The following is a 12,383-nucleotide window of genomic DNA, read 5'->3' on the forward strand; positions in this document are numbered from 1 at the left end:
CAAGCACAGCTCCACAGGCAAGAAGCAGCAATGGGCAGCACCATATGCAAGCCCCTCCCTGCCACCCGGCCGGCATGCAACTGCCACAGCCACCACCCCACAACGTCATGCAGCTATGCAGCCAGCTGTGGGGCACAAGCAACAGTGCAGGGGTGACCGCCACATGCAAGCCCTCCCTCTCCTTGCCTCCCTCCCTCACTCCCTTCCTCCCCTGCTGGCCAGCCGGCTGGGCTGCATATGTGTGGCCCACGCACGACAGCTGCCACCACACTGCTGCTGCCATGCCCTGTGTCACTTGCCTGCAAAGCCATGCGGCCTGCTGTAGGAAGGCAGCATGGGGCACGGCAGCACAGTTGTAGTGGCGGCTGTCATGTGTGAACCCCCCCATCAGGCTGGCCGACACATGGATGGCCCGCAGAGGGGCACCCCTGCCCGCACCCCCCAGCCCTGCTCCTGGGAGTGAGCCGAGAGGCACGCTCTCCCCCCCCTTCTTATAGGTTCATAGATGTAGGGTCAGAAGGGACCTGAGCAGATCATCAAGTCCAATCCTCTGCCCTGGGCAGGAATGAATACTGGGTTCATGTGACCCCATGGTAAGTTTAAGCTCATATGACCCCAGCTAGGTAATTATCAAGCCTCCTTTTAAAGACCCCTAAGTTAGGAGCCAGCAACACTTTCCTTGGAAGCTGGTTCCAGATTCTGGCTGCCCTGACTGTGAAGTAGTGCCTCCTGATGCCTAGCCTGAACCTACTCTCAATCAACTTGTGGTCGTTATTCCTTGTTACTCCGGGAGGCACTCGGGGGAACAGGGTCTCACCCATTCCCCTCTGGTCCCCCCTCGTAAGTTTATAGATGGCCACCAGCCAGCCTTCTCTGGTGAAGGCTGAACAGGTTCAGGCCCTGTAGCCTATCCTCGTAGGGTCGGTCCTGCTGCCCCTGATCATGCGAGTGGCCCTCCTCTGGACCCTCTTGATGCTGGCCACATCCCTCCTGAAGTGCGGTGCCCAGAACTGGATGCGGTACTCCAACTGTGGCCTGACCAGTGTTGCATAGAGGGGAAGGATCACCTCCTTGGACCTTCTCATGATGCATCTGTAGATACATGACAAGGTGCAGTTAGACTTACTGACCACGTCCTCACACTGGTAGCCGATGTTCATTTTAGAATCGATAATGACTCCAAGATCTCTTTCTGCCACTGTGCTTTCGAGAAGGGAGTTCCCCAGATTATAGGTATGCTGCTGGTTCTTTCTGCCCAAGTGCACACATTCGCCCACCTCTGTAACCTGTCCAGGTCCAGTTGTATCCTGTCCCTCCCTTCTAGCGTGCCCACCTCACCCCAAATCTTGGTGTCGTCAGTGAATATGAACAGGATGCTTTTCACCCTCTCATCCAAGTCACTAACAAAGAAATTGAACAGTACGGGCCCGAGGACCGAGCCCTGGGGGACTCCACTGCCCACATCCCTCATCCTCACATGTCTCCAGGCAGTCTCACTGGGCAGTGGAGGCTCTGGAGGTAAGCACCTACATTTTTTTCAAAACGTCTCTGCAGTAAGAGGTGGCTTTCTTATCCATTCACCCAGAATATGGGAGACCTGGCTTAGTTCCTGCCTTTGCCTGACAGAATTTAATCATGTATCTTGCAGAAAACTACCAGACTCCGGGGCATTTGGATGTTCTCAAGTCCTGCTTCTGTAGCTGTTCCACTTGCACTAGATAACTAAATACTTAAAACCATGTGAATATGACTCTATGGCTCAATGGATAAGATGTTCATCTGCAGGGTAAGTGAGACAAGGGTTTCAGTCCTTGCTTCAATTACTATTTAATATTCAGTACAACAGAGGCTAGAAGCCATGTATTCCCTCTTCTAAGTAAGTACCCTAACCAGTAGGCAATAGAACCATGCTTAGGCTTTCATTCTTCTCTGGTCTAATAAATTCTTATTTCATGCGAAGCGGAATAGCTTTATCAGAATTAGGAAGACTCTACAGCAAAATAACCTAAAGCCTGGTGGTAACAGCATTCTCCAGGGATGTAGGAGATTGGGTTCAAATTCCTTCAGCCAGGAAAGGGATTTGAACCCAGGGTTCTTCAATCTGTATGTTCTAGTTACTGAGCTCTTAAGAAAGAAACCATTGGCTGTCCTCTGTGAATGATGTGGAGGCCAAGCTGGAAAGTGTATTCTAAGAATGCCTCTTAGATAGTCAAAACAACACCTAGTCTGTGGGTCCTAATGGAGCTTAGGCATGAGAGATACCAAACTGATCAGCACTGTCAAGACTAAGGCACTCTTGGACATGACCCATGGGTACAGAGGGAATGATAACATTACAAGCTGAGGTGTTGACCAACTATAGGATACTTCAGTGTTCAGTGCCAGCTAGGTAGGTTTTTAAAAAATCTAAAATTTTGGATTTAGGCACCTAAGTTGGCAGTTGACAACCAAATCCTACTTAAGTTTGTTTGTGGATCTAGCTCTTAGTCCTTTATTTGTAAAAACAATCACAGTGTACTTCACTGCGTATCCCTATTCCATCTGAGCTATTTCTTTCAATTCAAAACTGAGGCAGACAAGACAGCTCTCCTAGGACCACATGTTTCACAGACCAGTTTAAAAACAATGGAGACAAAAAGTGAACTTGCTTAATATGCACAACCCTCAAATGATCCCTAAGTCCAATGGCCATGAGGGCCTTTATCCATAAAGCTGCTCTTGACAGGACGCCAGTACAGAGTGGGAAATCTCCAGGGCAAAACAGCCCTGGGACAATCTGTTTTACATATTTTTACATAAATTCCATCACCATGTGGCCAACTTGAACCATATTTGTCTGCTGGCAAACACTGAATTACTCCAGGAATTTACTGGTCATGAAACACAAATCTTTCCCTGGGTTTTAATATTAGCTACAAAATACATTTTGGGACTAAACCCACCTAGCATATATCCCACAGAGGTATTGAGATTATGGGCCAATTGCTGATCTCAAATCCATGAGGCACAGTAACAAAAAGATTGTCTGCTTAAAACTATATAGAAATAAATCCAGAGGATCAATCCCACAGAGGTATTGAGATTATGGGCCAATTGCTGATCTCAAATCCATGTAGCAAGCTCCAGGACCAGGGCTAGTGTTCAATAAAGAGATTATTCAGGGATTAAGCCTTTCTTTGGGAGGCATAGAGAAAACAAATCTCCCAATTATCTTCAGTATATTCAAACACTAAAATCAAGTATTGTATTGTATTTCTTTAGTTTAGTGTTTGAATTCTTCTGCTTAGATTTTTTTTTTAAATAGTGAAAAATTTTATAATTTACAATGCATGGTTTTTAGCCACTGGATGTACTTGGTGATAGTTGGAAAACTTCAGTAATTATTTCTGTTGTATCTATATATCTTTATTCATACTAAAAATTCCTCTTTCAATAAATTGCATGTGTTTCCCACTCTTAAAGGTGACCAAAAGTAATTTCATAGTGGTTTTATCCTTTATCATATACATAAGGAAAGTTAAAAGAAATATCACGTCTTTTTGCTGGAAAATTTGGTGGATGACTGGAGAATAAGTAAGCATCTCAGAAGATAGAAGAATGGTATCAAAACCAACATAGAAGAAGTATTTAGGAATGTTAGCCAACTAATTTTATTCTTGACAAATACTTGGGAAAAATACTCCTTACTAACAATTTAAACATCCTCTGGATCAGAAATAACTTTCCCCATGCTGGGAGGAAACATGACCTCCAAAAGAAAAAAAATTACCATGATACTTCTGTTCAGGGCAAAACTGGGGTTTGAAGAAAATGAGATTGACAGAAAATCTGAACAAATCTTGATTTAAAGGATGGAAATCAAGGGTCTCTATCTCCTGGATATGGTGAGGAAGAGAGAAAATTGATTGGCTTTCCTTCCAAGAAGTGTCTGCAAGACAAAACATGATGTGTAACTGTGACGGCAATAGTTCAGGAGGCTCTGTGTTTTAAAAGAACTGTAAATGAGTAAGATCTGGACTGGAGACGGGGAAGGGAAAAGAAAATAGAAACTCAGTGAAAGAAAAGAAGGGAAATCAAGATGGAAAAGTAATAAAAAAAGAAGGAAGGAGACTGAGGGCAGACGAGAAAGTGAAAAAAATATGAAAAAAGAGAGAACATAAAAAACGGAAAACAGTATGGTTGAATGAGAAGGGAAGAAAAGGAGCAATCAGTGATACTGCTGGCATGGAAGAAAAGACACTAAAAAGAAAAGAGGAAAATATCAGTAAGATACAATCGTGGGTTACATCTCAAGTGATGTACCACATGTGTAGAATCTGCACCATGGGAGATATTAACTCAAGGTCAACCCACTGAAAAGAAAGATGCACAGCACTGAACAATAACTTTAATAGGTACTAGGACAACTTAGATGCAGTTCATCATTGAACCAAAATGAAACAAAATATTTCAAATTTCTAAACATATATAGAAAGACCTAATATAGGTCATATATTTAGACCTAATTTTCAATGAACTTAGTATTTTGACTTTTCATCATGCTTCAGGCTTAAAATAGATGTTGGAAGATCAGGATTTCCTAATGTAATTCCATTTATTTGAACAGGTCTATTCCAATTTATACTACTTTAAGCCATGATCCTGTGTGTATGTAAATGTGTATGTATGCACACACACACAAATATATGTGAAATATATAATCCTCTTTATTTGTGCACATAGATGCAGGTCTCATTAATACGACTCAGTGCCAAGCAGATGTTTCAAATATAAATAAAGGAGAATATTTCTCAGTTATGTTGTGTGGGTATGTATATATATAATATGTATGTATGTTGTCAGTACCCATTGTTTAAATGCCTATGGCACAGTGGAAAATCCCCAGCAAAACTCCCGCCAAGTAAACTTTAACAAGTCCTCATAATTAGCTAACCATGCGCACCACCCATTGGCCGGTTACAAATTATTCCCACTTGGCAACTAGCAATTGGCTTACTGACTATATAAAAGTAAAAGCAGTTTCCGCCCTCATTGGAGAACCCCGCACGCATCCTGGGGTAAACCTGGCGGACTGATCACCCACCAACGACTCCCCGGCACCGACCTCCCCGCCGTACCCCCTTCCCTGCGCGCTCGTTAAGCCCTTTACAGAACGTCTTGTCTCGTTCAAAGAGCTCCCGCTACACTTGTAACTGCAATTGAAGCCAGCTTCCGTCCTACGCTGCACGCATCGGCGGCGTAAGTAAACAATCTATCTTAACCAATATGCATCTGTGCCTAATTCCGCTCCGCTCGCCGAACTACCCGCCTGACGCTCCGGGCTCCCGGCCATAGCCCGGCAAGCCGGTCGGACACCACATATGTATGTACTTATGTATGTACGTATACACACATCACAAGCATTCTCACTAGTCAATGTTATCTCTTTGCATCTGAACCCTACTTGCTGTTAAGATTGAGGAAAAATAGAGCATTTGTTTGACATACAATAAAATGGCTATCTTGATAACATATTTTAAGGTATCATTCAGAAAGCTTTCTTGTACTATAATTCTGTTGTAACTAGAATAATTTTTTAACATTGGGGAAAATGAATTTGGCCATCAACTAGTATGAATTCTGAGATTATGTATTTTGGGAAAGAAAGACACAAATGCAAGATAAAATGGTATATACTACAAATGTGTAAGACATTTCATCTTTTCCTCCTGAAACTGAGTGACCTCATTAATCATACACACGAGAAAAGAACCTTTTCTTTTCAGAGTTTGTTTTTGAAAAACATTTATATCTGAATTGTTAGAGATCAAGACAATGAACTGCTCAAGTGTTTCCCAGATCTTGAGTAAATCTGCTTTGTGTTAAGATTACTTGTCTTCATCATGCGCAGATTAATTTTAAAGGTGTACATTAGTTGGTGCTACTTATACCACCAGACAGAAATAACAGATGTTCTCAAGACTCTCCAAGCTGTGACTCCAGCTGGTATGCTGAAAATGTCATGAACTAATTCCCTCAAACATATTAAAAGTTATATTAATTTCTATTTCATTAGGCAATTGTATTACTCCTTTTATATTAATGCTTTCAGCCATCACAAGGATGACCCCACTCTTACTAAAGTCAATATCCATACTCCTACTGAGTGCTATAGTCCATACTAAAACAATGACAAATAAAGAATCACTAGTAATTAAACGAAGTCCAGTCTTTCCAGTCATACATTTTACATTTCTGCTGTGTTCTGACATGTAATGGGAACTGTATATGAATCTAAATAGATTGCATAGAATCAGGTCCTTATTAATTAAGCCTCATATCTGTCAGGCAGACACATGTTGAATCATTAAGGGTGTGTCCAGACAAGCACGCACAACACTTTGCAGTGCCTCAGAGGCTTTTGAGGTGACACCAAACACACGCAGCGCAGGTGAAAAGGTTCTCCACGGAGACAGAATTAGATAGTAGGAAATTCCGGTATCTAAAAAAAAAACCTGCACCAAAAAAATCAGGGCAGTGAACATGGCTGCAGCATGTGCTGCCCGAAACCAGAGCCTGGCCACTGTGCACCTGGATCGCTGCTGCTGCAGCCCCGGAAAGCCCCCAGGATCCCAGGTAAGGCTGCTGGGGCCAGCCCTGATGCTTGCCCCAGCCTCCCCTTCTCTACCTGGGGCAATCTGCTTTGCACCACAGTGTGCGTGCAGGGGCATTCCCCAGGAACAAGTAACAGTCACACAACTGTGCTGCTGCTCTTTGTCTCCAGGGAAATTCATGTGTGCACTCATCTGCATGTGCTCTGAGAGATTAAGGATTAAACCTGATTTCACTTTTACATGCATAAGTGCTATCTATGTACATAGCAGATATTGGATTCTGTTTCTATTTCAGGGTCACCCAGGTACAAACACAACTTGGTCCTGGCTCCACACTGTCACCGCCCCACCCCCATGGAGACCCACCAGATGCTGCACAGGAGTTTGGATAGTAGATTGTGGCTCTGCCCGGGGCCTGGCCCCTGGCCCTGCACTGTCACTGCCTCACGCCCCCGCCCCATGATCCCAGCCTCATTCGCCCATCCCGCTTCTCAACACTATTCCCCGCCAGCCTGTGTCCCCATCTCACATAGGAAGTTTTGGTGAGCTGTTGCCTGCGACAACTCAGCAAAACTCCCTAAGTGGCTGCAGGCCCAAATAATTGTCCACCACTGACCTAGGTCCTAGGTTGTAGCCCTCCCCTCCAGGGTATTTGAACATCCTCTGAAAACCCAGCAGTGGGATGTAACCTTCAGGGCACAGGTCAGGCCTTTTACAACTTTTCTCTTAAAGCTGAGCCACTGTACTTTCCATTGAATACTCATGGAATAAAAAGGATGGAGAGCAGCAGGGAATTTTCTGCCCCACTGGGAAAAAAGGGATAAAACCAAGGGCCTGCTGTTCAGACATATAAAGTAAAATAAATTCTGCCCAGAATGCCCAGTCATTCAGCATGATATATTGCTTCCACATGATAACTAAATATGAAAGACTCACCTGGTGCTCTTACTGCTACGCAGGCTTTGTTCTTTTCTTTTAAAATGATCACATGTTAAGCATTCAGTGACTTAGCGGTTTAGAAACTCTGGTTAAGAAAAATGGCAGAGTTATAAATCAGTCAACACTCAAAGGGGAAATTTCTTGGTTGTGTATATGCAAGTCCAAAAGACATGTTCATGCACATAACCAAAGGCAAAATTGGATTTTCAGTGCTCAAAAAACCCGAGAAATTAAAGAAAACAAAGTTTATTTTGAATTTTTAGCCCCTTATAGCTAATTAAGAAGGAAAAACCCAAGGCTCTAATTAATTGTCTGACACATTAGGAAATCACACAGTATGACATGACTTGGTATAAAATCAGTCCTATTGTCATCATCCAGAACATTTTATTTTCTTGAAAGTCTATTTTGACTTTCCTAGAAAATTAATGGTATGGAGACAGACTCATTCTTTCTTCTAACTTTATTAAATCTAAGGCCTGTAGTTTGCAACCATATATTAAGCAACTACATAATGTGCTACGAGAGGCACAAAATTGAATATATATTACTATCCTTTTTTTACTTGCTTATAATCAACTGATCTCTCTTAAATTAACAAAGTAAGTACTTTCTACTATGTTAAGAAAAAAAATCAAAGGTCACTCAGGGTTTTAGACATGACTAACAAATGACTAGTGTTACTACTATGATCATCTAGGCTGACTTCCTAGATAACAGAGGTCTTCAAATATTTATCTATTAGATTCATATGCTGTCCTCTCCCCAAAAAGCTCAAGGCAGCTTAAAATAAAAGACAAAATAATGTAATACTAAAGTAAGATAGTATATAATAAAACAAACTCCCCAAACACTATCCCAAAACTTAAAATTCCACTCCACTATACCTACTCCCAATCCCTTGCCTTTCATAAAGGAAAGTGTTCTCCTCTTCCTCAAGCCAACCTCAGTTCTCAAGTTTCATTCACATTCTCCATTTAAGAGAGAGATCTCCTTCCCGTACTCCCTTCTATCTGCACCCACTTTCATTCAGTTCCCTCCCTGAATGTCCTTCCCAAGCCCATACCTCTCTCTCTCATGGAGAGGGTGCAGGAGGAAGGTGGCATTGCTATCCCCAAAACACTCAACATTCCCTTCCCCCATGACTATATTATGCAATTTAAAATTGTTATAAGGACCAGAAACCTCCCTGTTCCCTCCTCTGTCACCACTGAAGGACAACATGGAAGGGCGATTCCCACTCTTCTTCCAAGGTGACAGCACTTCTAGTCCAACCCTACTTTCTATTAATAAATTTCTGTGGGCCTTGTGACCCCACTTGTTAAGTGCTACCCCTAATGTGTGAAGTTACAACCCCTAATTTGATAACACTTGCCTAAGATTTTTACCCAATAATTCCCAAGGAGAGTATTATCCTTCTCCTTGGTCACTGATAAAAAATAACAGTGCTAAACTGAGAATCAATTTTTGTCAAAACCCATCAGGCCTACTCCCCACCAGGTGTTGGTTCCAATAATAAAGTTGTTATGCTCTCCATCAGTAAGCCAGTTTTTAATCTGTGTTATACAGGTCACATTCGTTTTGGCAAATGCTAATTCTTTAAGCAGATTGTCATGTAGTCCTAAGACTACATGACAATCTGCCTTATAAAAATTCAAATATGTTATTTTAGTACAGTTACTTTTATCATCCAGACTCGTCATCTTGCCAAAAACAAGATCAAATTTGCTTGACAAGACCTACTTTCACTGTAAAAAAGATACATGACTCCATTGTAATGAATGAAAATGTAATTTGTTATGCTGCTGAACAAAGACCAAAGCCACATAGACCTCCAAGTGCTCTTGCTCTCAGAACCTGTGACAGTTACTGTCACCATAGGTGGCTCTGCAAATTCCAACTTGAATAAAGCTGTCAGTGAGCTAACTTTTACCCTGATCCCACTGACTCCAGTTGGTTTGTAGAGAGTGAAAGCAGGTTCTTTCTGACTAAATGACCGGCAATGGAAACTAATAAACATATTTTACAAAGGGACCCCCAAATGAGGAAGAAAGGACATTTACACACTAACTATTCCTAAACTAGATTTATGTAGGAACTGAATTCTTCCCCACTATTCAAAACAAAAATTCCATATGTATCTGGCTACCTTTTTGCCTTGTGGTCAGGATTCTGAGATTTAAGCACATGATTATGTAGTTATACACCTTTTTCACCTGTTGAAGACTCCTTTCTGGAACTAATTACTGGCTTCCAAACTCAATGAACTATTTTGTTTCCTTTTTCTTGCAGAAACAACAGTAAAACGGAAAAATTATTTGTATCTAAATAATAATGAATTATGTAAAAAAAGTTCAGACAAGGTCTCTACTCCAGTTACACTCTCAGATGTGGTCTATTGGGCCAACAGGCCAATGGGTGTTCATTAATATTATTATTGTTGATATTATACCACCTCGAAGCCAGGATCCTATTGTATTATGCACTGTACAAACAATAAAGAGACAGTTTGGCCCCTGGCACACATTCATTTAAAGGCGTCGTGGCATCTGAGCCCTGATCTTAACAATTATTCCATGCTACACATGCATGGCAGGAAGCACAATTTCAGAATTAGGGATCAGATCCGTTATACCTTTTTAACTTGCCAGTGCAGGGCAAGTTGAAAGCCAGGTGCCTGCAGCCTGGTGTGACCTGGTGTGGTCCCAGGGCAGGGGCCAGCAATCAGTGGCTGCTCCTAGCCATAGGGAGCCCTAGAGATGCCGTGTATTCAATTTAAGGCACCATAAATAGCCATAAAAATGTTCTACATTATATGAGGAACATTTTAATTGCTGATTTGCCATTTTATGGTGCACATGTAGCACACTTGCCATTTATGCCATAATTAACACATTAATTGCGGCATAAATGTAATATGTAGAGGGCTCTTCATGTCCTAAATTTCTTATGACCTAGATCTAAGACGAGTGACATGAGATGGTTAAAGCAAACACACAAGGGGAGCATATGGAAACAATGACATGATACTGGTCAGCATGAAAAAGAGTGATCACAGCAAACTAGCTGCCTAACTATGTTGACAGATTTGTAGGCTTCAGGGCAAAAAAAGACAAGGCTTCTTAAGGAATGCAATGGCTTGCTAGATATTAATAGGGAGTTCCTGCCAATTTCATAAGCAGAGGCATGGAAGGAAGCATGGAAGTCCCTGTCATAGAATCTGAAACATGGATGATCCAGACAGACTTCATCTGTAGACTCAAGGTGAGGATCACTATCTTGATACTGTAGAAGAAAGTATAGGATGGGGAGAGTCTGAAAGACAAATTGTTTGTACTTCACACAGTGAAAAAGACAAGATATGCTAAAAAGGACCAAGATAAGAAAATAAACTGGGAAAATTATCTTTGCAGCACAATGAGCTACACCAGGAGTGGGCTCAGGAAGATACTGAAAACAGTGCAAGTCCCTGTTATGTGCACATGTTCCAGTATAATGGTATCAGAGAGACAGGCTGCCACAGGCATTGAGAAGGTACATAAGATATTAACTAAAAAGATAACTAGTAAAAACTACTATATGAAAACTAATCTCTTGAAGGCAAACAAGAAACCCTCAAATTAGCAGTTTGACTGCCTGGCAATATAGCGGCAAGAGCTAGTTGGAAGAGACAAAACATACAGAGCAACAGCAAGTTTCTGTAATAAAATCACTGAAAGATTTTGTAAGGAATTCAAATAAATCTGTGACACTAATCTGGAAGGAATGAATAACTAAGATCAGGGTTCTGAAATAATTCCTATTCAGTAAATGCTAGGCTTCGGCCTCAGCCTGACCAGCACAGCCACTCGGCCTAGCCTGCCACCCTGCAGCTGATCACCCAGAATGGGCAAAGCTGGCATGTAGCCTCCATCAGGGCCTAGATTTCCACACATTCCTGGGTACCAGGGTGGTTGGTTGGGGTCAGCTGACCTTCCACTTCCCCTATATAATCTCCTAAACAGGAATAGGAACTGTCTAGGTAATAGGGCTCACATAATCCTGGACTGCTTTGCTGTTCCCCTCTGACCTGTGCTCTGACTCTGCTCTCTGGTCAATCTCCTGGTTTCTCAACCTGGCTTGCTCTCTGATTCTGCTCTCTGCCTGGTCTCCTGGCTTCATGACCAGGCTTGACCCTGGATTCTGCTCACTCCTTCTGAGCCTGGTTGGCATCTCGATCCTCAAAGTGGCCCCACATGATCTGGCATGACAGGAAAGCACTTGAACACATTTCTAATTTCAGCTCAGTTTAACAGTTTTCAGTGTCTGTTTTCTCATGATGGGTAGTACTGTTGTTCAGTTCAAGGTAGTAGTACAGCTGTTATCATCTGGCATTGCTGTTGTCTTCCCTTAGCAACTTAAAATTAAAAATTGCAAATAAGAAAACATTCAAAGTCACAAGGTCAGATCCTGGTACCTCCTACAGGTCATTAGCACTGGTCACAGACAAATAGCTTGGGACATCTCAATTCTGCTTTCAGAATTTTGGCAACTAGCTGGCAATGAACGTGTACTTAGAACAGGGGTTGTCAACTGGGGGTATGCGTACCCCTGGGGGTACTTGGATCAGTCCTAGGGGGCACGTGCGGGCAGGCAGGGATGGAGCATCGCCATCTCCCAGGAGCAGGGCTGGGGTGGGGCAGCTTGCATGCGGTGGGTGCTGCTGCCCTCACCCCAGGCCAATGAGCTTCCCCACCCAACCCTAGCCCTGCTCCTGGGAGGCAGCAATGCTCCATCCCTGTCTGCCTGTGCACTGTCCCCGCCTCCCTGGTCTGTGTCTGTCCATGTGCCACCTCCTCCCACCCCCCGGCT

The sequence above is a fragment of the Alligator sinensis genome, unplaced genomic scaffold (genome assembly GCF_000455745.1).
Source record: "Alligator sinensis unplaced genomic scaffold, ASM45574v1 scaffold354_1, whole genome shotgun sequence".
In the NCBI taxonomy this organism is placed as follows: Eukaryota; Metazoa; Chordata; order Crocodylia; family Alligatoridae; genus Alligator; species Alligator sinensis.